Below are 10492 nucleotides of genomic sequence, written 5' to 3' on the forward strand. Positions count from 1 at the left end.
TAATAATCAACTAGCATATCATATATCACTGAAGTATCTACCATACTACGTAACTCATACATAAAAATATAAGGAGGCCGTGGGCTCTTCCCAGGGTCTTACACCATCATGCCATGGGCTCCCCCACATGTTCTTTACCCAGGAATGTCGTGGGCTCCCCCACATGGTCTTATATCTAACTTCCACGGGCTCCTCCCGGGGTCTTCCATGCAAATATCACATAATCACTAGCATACCACTTAGCATAAAGCTAACTATCATATCACATATCTCTACTACAGCTAGTGTACCACATATCATAAAATGGGCCGACCTTGGTGTCGTAGACCCAATGGTATGGTGCGAAGACTCACCTCTCGGATGCTGAACTGACAAGCTAGAATCAGATATGTCCCACGTGCTGCTCCAAATCAAATTCCTATAATCATTATGTGATTAACTTGTCATAATCCCATAACTACCCTTAAAGTCAACCCTAGTCAACCCTGGTCCAAGTCAAGGCCAACAGTCCATGTTGACCTCAACTCGTCGAGTGCATCCAGCAACTCGTCGAGTTCCTCCCGAGTCCATTTCACTGCATCCCGCATCAACTCGCCGAGTCACCCTAGTGACTCATCGAGCTTATAATATGTCCAGAAAATTAATTTCTAATCAGACCAAAACTCTAATCCTTCACTACACTCATTCAGAAACCCAGAAACGGGCAAACCCTACCCCGACTCGTCGAGTCAGCTAAGGGAATCGACGAGTTCCTTCAGTTCTTTCCAAGTTCATCCCTTTTCAGTGGGATATAAGGTCCAACTTCAGATCCAAACTCCCCTAGTGCAGATACCACATAAACTTACAAGCTTTACGTGCATGCAAGGCCCTCCAAGGCTATAACATCAAAACTATGCTTCTTCCAAGGTTTTTGTGCATGGAAAGGGGCTAGGATTCATAAAGTGAATAACTTTATGCCATTGGGGACCTTGAGAGGTCCAAATCTGGAACCATATCCTTGTGATAAGTCCAGATCCAATCTTGACTCCATTTTGCACCAAAAATGGCGACTTTATACCTCAAAATGATGGCCAAGACAGAGTAGATGTCGGATCTACTGCTCCTCCCCTTGCTCATTCCTCTTCAAGCTCTAGAATCCTTCACAAATGCCCCAAAAATCACTCACAAAGCTCTTACTCTCTCTCAAGAAGGTGCAAGGTCGAGTTAGGGTTTTCTCTGGCTAGTAGGGTGATAAAGGAGGCCACAAGAGGCGGGTTATGTTCATTAAATAGGGTGCAAACCCTAAAAATTAGTGTTTCTCTCTATAGCTCCGACTCTTCGAGTCGGGGCCTTCCGACTCGTTGAGTAGGACCCAAACCCCGCGTCCCCATATAGTCTCTACTCGACGAGTTGGAGCACCCAACTCGCCGAGTCCATGCACAAACCCCTAAAAATGATATAAATAATCAATAACTGGAACAAGTGTTACATAATAAGCATATAATGGGCCCCGCCCATCATCGGGCCCCGCTTGGTATATAGATCTTTTAGTCATCGGGCCCCACCCGGTATACATATAAACATATAAACAGATAAACACATAACACATGCAATAATCACAAAGATAAATAACATACAAAATGGTCACCGGGCCCCGCCCGGTAAACATACAAACACATAACATACGCAAGAGTCATGCAGACATCTAGCATCCTAAACATAACAAACCATATGCCGACATTGGTGCCTTCGACCCGCTAAACACAGTGAGTAAAACTCACCTTTAGCTGTTGAAACACTCAAATGAATCTCGGTCTCCTGGTCCGGAAAATCCCCGCTCTATCATCATCAAAATAATATCAAACTAATATATGGATCTCGACCCATAACCAAAAATTTAAGCTACTTAGCCCATAACCAGGGTAAAAGACCATTTTACCCCTTTTTCTTACTTGGCCCAAAACCCAGGCCAAACCCAACTACTCAATAGACCCAAATCCTAAATGGCAACCCAAATCCCAAGATAGCCCAATCTTACAAATTGGGCCTAAAACCCATCATGGGCCTAAATCCAAGGAAGCCCAATATACTAGTCAAAAGACAAAAATAGAAGCCTAACGGCTCAACAGGGCCCAATATTAAAAGCCTAAACTATGGCCCAAAACCGAGAATTTCCAAGTCTAAACGTCCATCTGCTGAGTACGCGATGTGTAATCAGCTCGTACGCCCAACGTACGCCTCAGGCTTCCAAGCTACTTCATTAAGCACTTAAACAGTTAAGACCTTTTCCAAACTCTCAGATCTGGTCCCTAAGGGTGACCTAATACGTAAAGTTGGCAACTTTACACTCATTCATGGCTTAATGAGACTTAAAGCTCATAAAGGAGCTTAATAAAGATCTTAATACATGCATGGACCAATATCCTCCATAAAGTTTGCATTTTTATGAGCATGGGGCCTTAATGGAGCTAAGATCTAACATCCATGGCTTCTGGAGTAGATCAAAAGCTCAACTTTAACTCAAAAGACCTAAAAGTGCATAAACTAAGCCCCAAAACTAAATCTAGCATAAGGAACCATCAAGTTGTATCACTCGGTTTCAGATTTGTTTCATTATTCGGGGTTGCGGCCCAACCTTCAGTTTTCATGAGGCTTAAGGCCTTGGGGAAGAAAGGTTTTGGTCTTTTCGGATGTGGGTGTTGTGGTTTAAGTGATCCAAGTGTTCGATGGTGTCTTTGGAGGCTAAGGGTAAAATCGTAATTTGATAACTCGGTCCTTTATGAATTTTGGGTTTTATTAGGGAAGTTTTAAGACTATGGTGTGTTGTTATAAGCGTAGGGCTTCTCGCCACCTTTCTGTGGATATAAGGTTGGTTGGAAACGAACCTAAGATGAGGAAGTTATGACAATTTGAAATAATTGGCAGATTTGGTCCTTAATGGAAAAGGCTTGCAATTCACTCCCATGCGTGCATGGTAAGTTGGCATGTGCATGGGTGAGTACCCCCAACGTAATGAGCAGAGTGCCAAACCCTAATTTTTAGGTTTTGGGCACTATTTAAGCATCCGTATGAGCTCAAGGCTCCTTCATTTCTCAGCATCCAATGACTTCTAGCATCATTTCGGAAAACCGAACCTCTCATTGAGTGTTTGAGAGATCTAAGTGTGCATTTTAGTGTGCTTTTGCTCATTTTCAAGGAAAGGGTGCTTGGTGCTAGCTTGTGGTTTAAAGGAAGACTTATAGATCCAGACTCTTGGCTTCATTTCCAGCTCATTTAAGGTATCAAGTTCATACCCTGGCTTCTTATTATGCTTTATGGGTTTAGAGATAGATTTGTGCTCATATATGGGTTTTAAGTCCTTGTGAGTTTGAGCCACTCCAGGAGCTAAGATTGATAGATCTTGCCCTTTCAAGTTTAGAAGTTCATAAAAATGGTATCTTGATCATTGCTTTTGGTCCATGCATGTTCTAGTTGGTTTAGAATGGGTCTTAATGGATTAAGATGGTTGTTGGGCCCCATTGAGTCATGCAAATGCATAAAGGTGCCAACTTTATGCATTAAGAGCTTTATTTTGAGGTTCTCTGAAGTTTGGGTGCAAAGTGCTGAAGTGGTTAAGCCATAAAGTCAGTTTTGGAATAAGCGAGGTTACACCCCGCGTAACTGATGGTACGCCCAACATACCAAGTTGGGGTTGCGATCCGGATTCACTGAGTACGCCCAGCGTACTGAAGCGTACGCTCAGCGTACGACGTTCAGCTGGGCTTGGGCTTGTTGTGTTTTTGGGATTCGCATCTTTGGGTCACCTTGTTGCTTTGGGCCTATTGGGCCATCTGAGATCGAATTTTTGGACTAAGGAAATTATTGGGCTTAGGATAAGACCCATATGGGGTTGGGCCCAATTTGGAAAATTGGGACCTTAGTGGGCCTTTGTGGATCTTTTGGTTTTGGGCCTTTTTGGTTATTGGATCTGGGCCTCAGTTTTAGTTAAAGTTGGGCCAGGGGTAAAATGGACATTTTTACCCCAAGTATGGATTTTGGACCATAGATTGGAACCCAATTGCTAATTGGGTGTTATTTTGTACTGATAACTCGGGGAGTCGTCAGGGCAGCAGCTAGGGATTTCCTTCAGTGAGCTTTAGCATTCGAGGTGAGTCTCCTCACTGTTCTATGGGTCGAAGGCACCAATGCCGGCCCATTTGGTTTATATATTGTAGGAAGACCAGGGGGTAGCCCTTGGCATTTTGTATGAAAGACTAGGAGGCGGCTTCTGGCAATCTATATGCAAGACCAGAGTCTGAACTCTGGCAGTTAATTAGTTAAGTAGTTGTAGATTGTATGCTAGTTGTCTTTGTGATTCTTGCATGGAAGACCAGGAGGTGGCTCCTGGCACTTCTCTGTAACACCCAGGGTTTTGGCCCCCAACCTGGAAAGGAAGACCATGATATGGGTCGTGGCATAATGACAAGATTATGGTTGACACATAGCACTTTTATTGATTGATTGGATATGTGCGATATGTATGGCTCGTTTGATATGTATGGTATGTGGTATCTAGGGAACTCACTAAGATTTGTGCTTACAGTTTGTGGTTATGGTTTCAGGTACTTCCGGTTGGAAAGGGAAGGGCCCGACTTGATTGTAGCACATACACCCGTGTATTCTGCAATACGTGATTTTGGGAATGAACTCTGATAATTGTTTTATTTTGAAATGCTTTTTAATGTTTGAATAAAGGTTACATGACTGTTTTTTTATAATAAAAATAAAAATAATACCCTATGATTTTCGGGATGTTACACAAGTAGAGAACTTTATACATCAAATGGCTTGAAATGATGATGATGAAGCTGGATCTACAAGCCCAAGCTACTCCACAGCAACCACCAAGAGTTCTTCTTCTTCTTCTTTCACTAAAACACCACCAAAATCTCACTTACAAGCTCAAAACCCACAAAAGGCACTTAGGGTTTCGTTTCCAGGGCATAAGATGATGGAGGGTGGTCAATAAATGTCCAAGAGGTGCTATAATGATGTTTAAATAGGGTGCAAACCCTACAAATTAGGGTTTGCCCCTGCACCACGTACGCCATACGTACTCCACATATGCCCCGCATACGTGGGTGAAACCCGTTATCAGCTAATGGGCTAGTACGCTAAGTGTACTCATAGAGTAAGCCCCGCGTACTAGCTAGTGGCCAAAATATTAACAATTTCCATTAAAGGGGCTAAAAGGAAACTTACCAAAAACCCGAATGTTACAATTCTCCCCCACTTGAGTCAGACTTTGTCCTCGAAGTCCGCTGCCCCAAACAATTCTGGGTAATGCTCCTTCATATCGTCAACCGGCTCCCACGTCCGTTATGAGCCCTTGTGGTGCTGCCACTGGAAACTGACACCCCATTCCGTGTTATGACCACCCTGATGTTTACCTTAGCCAACTTCTCCATAGATATGTTGGATAAGGTGTCTAAGTCCATAACTTTATTTGGTATATACTTGACCCGACCCATCATGGTCCATTTGGGTTGCACTTCACCCGAACTATTTGTATGGTTAAACCTTTGAGAATTGTATGTTTATGATTTGTTAATATATTATAAGTTATAATATATTAATATGAAATCATATTATTTAATTAGTATTGATCATAAATTAATTTAGAATTAATTTGGTGATAAAAAAAGTGACTAATTAAATATGGGCTCTTGTATTTATATAAGTGTGGGCTAATACTCATTTGGAATGGGCTTGGCATGCATGGGAGTCCATGGATAGTCCATGGAGCTTTTAACCCATGGATCCTTGGAAAGGAAGATTCATGGGTATTAGGGTTTACATGGATGTGACCCTAATCCTCCACACTATATAAAGGAGCTTGTGTTGCTTGAAATGGCACTAGTTGTGTGTGTGCAAGAAGGTGGCCGATTTCTAGAAGCAAACATACACTCTAATAGTTTTTCCAAGTTTGTGGTGATTTATGATTTCCATTTGAGGCATCCACATTATTGGTGCTTGGCTCTCAAACTCCAAGGAATCAACTCACTATTGAAAAGGTATGTAATTCTTCTAGCTTTTATGTTTAAAGTACCCCATGCCATGCTAGATAGGTTATGAACCTTGGAAAAACAAATTTGCATGTACTCATAGTAAAACATAGATCCAAGGTTTCTAGGGTTGCATGTACACCATATGAGTGTTAGGATGCTCAAAACCCTTCAGTGGTATCAGAGCCTAGGCTTGTTTATTTGATACTTGATGCAAACTTGTTTTTCAAAAGCCAAAAACTGCCCAGACAAGACAACTCGACGAGTTCTGGCCAAAAACTCGCCGATTTCATGAGTTATTACATTAACTCGACGAGTTCCTTGATGAACTCGATGAGTTTGTCATCCAGTGAGCAGTTTTTGGAGCTTTACTGCTGGAAATGGACTAGAAACGTTACCCTAAACTGTTTTGATGTTTTAAAACATGTTTTAGATGGTGTAATGTTTGTGCTAATCCATTTACAATGGCCTTTATCAAAATCTCAAGTTGTGTATGTGTTCATATGTTTCTTGAAATTGTTGATATGGATGTTCATGAACTTATGAGTTTTGTTAGATTATAGGAATTATTTGCAAATTGTTTGTTAGTTAATTCTTGATCTTGATATGTTTTAATGGAATCCATAATTTGTACTCAAGTTATGGATTACCAAAAATATTTTCTTTTAAAGTCCATTAAAAACCATAGGTTACACAAGTTGAAGAGTCTTTTTCATCATAAATAGTTTTATGGACTCCATAACTTTTCCTCAAGTTATGGATGTCCAAGAGTCTCTTCATTAAAAGTTTTTTAAACCTTAGTTAAACTCATAAGTTATGAAAATCCAAAAGTTCTTGAATTGTTCAAAACTTGCCCTCAAGTTTTGGAATTTGTAAAGTCTCACACAAACTTTAGTTCCAACCCTTAGAGTTATAAAAGTTAAAATTCAACCCTTATACTATTGTAATATTAATGGTTAATATGTATATATATGTATAAGAACAAAGTCAATCTTACCGTTAGTAGGCCTCATTCATGAAGCCGGTCTATAGGGGGGTATAAGGTTACTGCCTATAAAATGGCAGTTTAATGGGTGTCCACTCTCACCCATCACTTCCTTGACTGGTGGAGGGTCTTTAGCCGAACAGGTAGGACAAGGACTATAATTTTCATTAAAAGTATAATGATAAATATAAAGTAACTAAACCTTTTATAAATTCCCAATCTTAGTTACTATAGGAAAATGTGAATTTGGTGCTAACCCATGAGATTTACACTTTGTACCTTACCAAGTCGTTGGTGGAGCGTGTGTGGTTAACCAGCACACTAACTTGGACTAGTAAGGATGGAAAAGGGTGAATTAATGTTTATCATAGATCGGTGGAGCGCGTGTGGTTAACCGACACATTGATTAGGTGATAATATTAAGGGTACCAAGTGAATTTGCATGGTTATTCACACCTTGTTTTGTGATCCTCGGCATCCCAGTCACAAAATTTGAGAGGGAACAATCGAGATTGAAACATGCCATTGAAAAGTTCAGTGAATCTCAAAAGATCTAGGAGTTTCAAACCAATTAAAACCTAATTTTATTTCGTTTTTCATGGTGGAAATTGGTGAATCGTCATTCACCTACCTTCAAATATTCTATAGCTTGGATTACGGCATCCCTTTTCCAAGTTATAAAATATTGTGTTTGGTCCTAGCCTTAATATTTCATATTGGGTGTTATATTAAGGATTTTTAAATCAACTAACTTGAATCTCTCCCATTGAAGATGTTTGGTTCAAACAAGTATGATCTTCCCAAATCTCTTGGAACAAGCTTTCCACTTGAAGATGATGTCCCACAACATCATGCTTCACTTCCTCCACCTCCTCCAATTATTCTTCCCGACTCACAAGCTCGAAGACTTGAAAATTTCAAACTCACTCAAGTCCTATTGGGTAGTAAACACAAGGACGGAAATCCAGTGTGTGCACATGTCTTGGAGATGAAGGCACACATTGACAGGCTAAGGATGATGGGTGTCGGGTTCCCAAGAAAGTTGGCTATTGACTGGGTTCTTCAGTCACTTCCTGAGTTATATAGTGAGTTTGTTAAAGACTACTATGTGATAGATCTCGACATGACCCTAATAGATCTTACCTATTTGCTAATTGCTACTGAATCAACAATGATTTGGCGCAATGGTCAAGCAACTTTGATTGGAAGGCCGACCTCCCAAGTTGACATGGACATCCCAGAAATGATTCCTTCTCCTAAAGGGAAGGAATTGGCCATGGTCAAAAGTGATGATCATAAGAGAAAATCCATTTCTGAGACTGCTCTATGTGCTGGCTCAGATGAGCCTATGTGTTTCTATTGCCAAGGAAAGGGACATTGGAATCGAAGCTGCCCTAACTACCTGAGATCTTTAGTCAGAATGTATGGTTCTGCTTCAGGTAAGTCCACTATCTAACTCTGTTAAGTTCCTAATTGTTGATTCTTAATACATGATGTGACTGGGTTGCATTTCAATGTTTTGCAAGATCAAGCAAAGGGAAGGAAGCTTAAAAGAAGAGTATGCTGAATCTGATCGCGAAGATGGATTTCAATCGCATGGTTCGAAGATCGGATTCTTGAGCTACTACTTAGGAGTTATGATAGATTGCTAGGAAATATATAATAGCATAGTTTCCATTTAAAGTTGCATTGTAAGGAAAAAGTTTTTTCCGCATTTTATAAATAAATAAAATTTTTGTTTTACTTTATTTTATATCTCCTTGCAATGGCATTTATGGAAAGTTAATGTCTGTATGTTTCTAGCAATAATGAATTTGATTCTTTCATCTGTGGTAATGTCTAAATTTACCAAATAAGGAAAGATTCTCACCACCCAAGTTTCAATTGGACCGAAAGTTGGAATCATACAGGTTGTATTGCATGATGAATGAGAATTTTCATTTTTGGAAAGTTAAGACTAATTTCCTGACCACATGTATATGTGAGTCAGGTGAAAGACTAAAGGATCGGGTACACTGGGTGTGTGCAGGTCAAAGTCCACCACAAAGATCGATAAGACTATTCGTCATGATTTACTAAAGTTTAGTAAATATGGTTGTACCTACAAGTTTAAGTATAAGTCTGAAACATTGGAAAATTTCAATGTATAGCAGGGCGAATGGGAAGAATCAAATTAGGCAGAAAGATAAAAGTTTCTCAAATCTGAAAAGATTGGAGAGTACTTTAGTATCATGTTTTATGATCATTTAATGATTATGGAACCATATCAGAATTTGATTCTCTAAGGACATCTTAGTGCATTTGTATGGCTAAGAAGAGGATTCATGAATTGTTGGAATGGTTAAAATCAAGAAGATGAATCATACTCCCTTCCAAAACAATTCTTGGAGTTATACTCCAAGATGGTAACCTTGAGTGACATAAAGAAAGGTTTAAAACACTTATCAAATGTAGAGTAAAAATTTTTCTACTCTTGAACATTTGAAATTGGTAAGTTGTGTTGTCTTGGATAAAACAAAGACCAACTAAGACCAATTGTGTGAACTGTTTATCTTGATAAGAATCCGCACTGACTCTTGAATATTTGTTTGGTTGTCAAGGAATGGTTCTTGACAAAGAGAAACTTATATGTCAAGAGGACAGTGAGAGTCTTAAAGGTCTTGAAAGTTTCAAGAACTAATCATGGATAAAACCTATTATTTATCGCTAGCACACGACTTGAGGTTTGTAACCTATCGTGTTGACATAATTCTTGTTTTTGTGCCTATTCCGGTAAAGTTGACTATGTATGTGAGTTCTATGAATTCTCAATTGTGTGCATAACAACTTGGAAGCAATGGTGGGCCCTTGTGCTACCAAAAGGCAAGAAATCAAGATTGAACAAGTTGAATTCATATGAGTTTGAGTTTGTCACTAACCTTGTCTTGTGATTATGGCTTTGACAAATTCACATGGATAGGAACACATACACCATAAAATCTAAGTGTCATATGGTTTCTTTCCGATTCATGAAAATGATGGTGAGGAAACGCTTTCACTAAGTAGATTTTAAGTAGATAGCAATTGTGAAATTTGCATTCTCAAAGTCGTTAGTGGAGCGTGTATGGTTAACCGATACACTAACATGAACTTGTGAGACATGGAAAAAAGGTCTAAACATTATGATTACGACATCTTCATAATTGTTTAGACACACATGTGAGCTATCTAAGGAAAGATGTATGAGTCTGAGAAGCTTAGCTAAAGTTTTGTCGAAGCATCTCGTATCAGAACTCTGAACTTTGGTGATGAAAGTCAATAAAGTATTGATTTCTAGAAGTCAATTTCTGAGTACATGTCAAAGCTAGTGGGAGCATAGTTGTTATGCTAAATAATTATTATGCTATTGGGAGCATAATCAATTATGATAAGTATTGTTAATAATAGAAAACAAAAGTTTCGCTTGGAAAAGGTTGTTTTGCTATAATTAAGGGAGAGAAGATTA

The sequence above is a fragment of the Lactuca virosa genome, chromosome 2 (assembly GCF_052849685.1).
Source record: "Lactuca virosa cultivar CGN04683 chromosome 2, Lactuca_virosa_CGN04683_v6, whole genome shotgun sequence".
NCBI classification, from domain to species: Eukaryota; Viridiplantae; Streptophyta; class Magnoliopsida; order Asterales; family Asteraceae; genus Lactuca; species Lactuca virosa.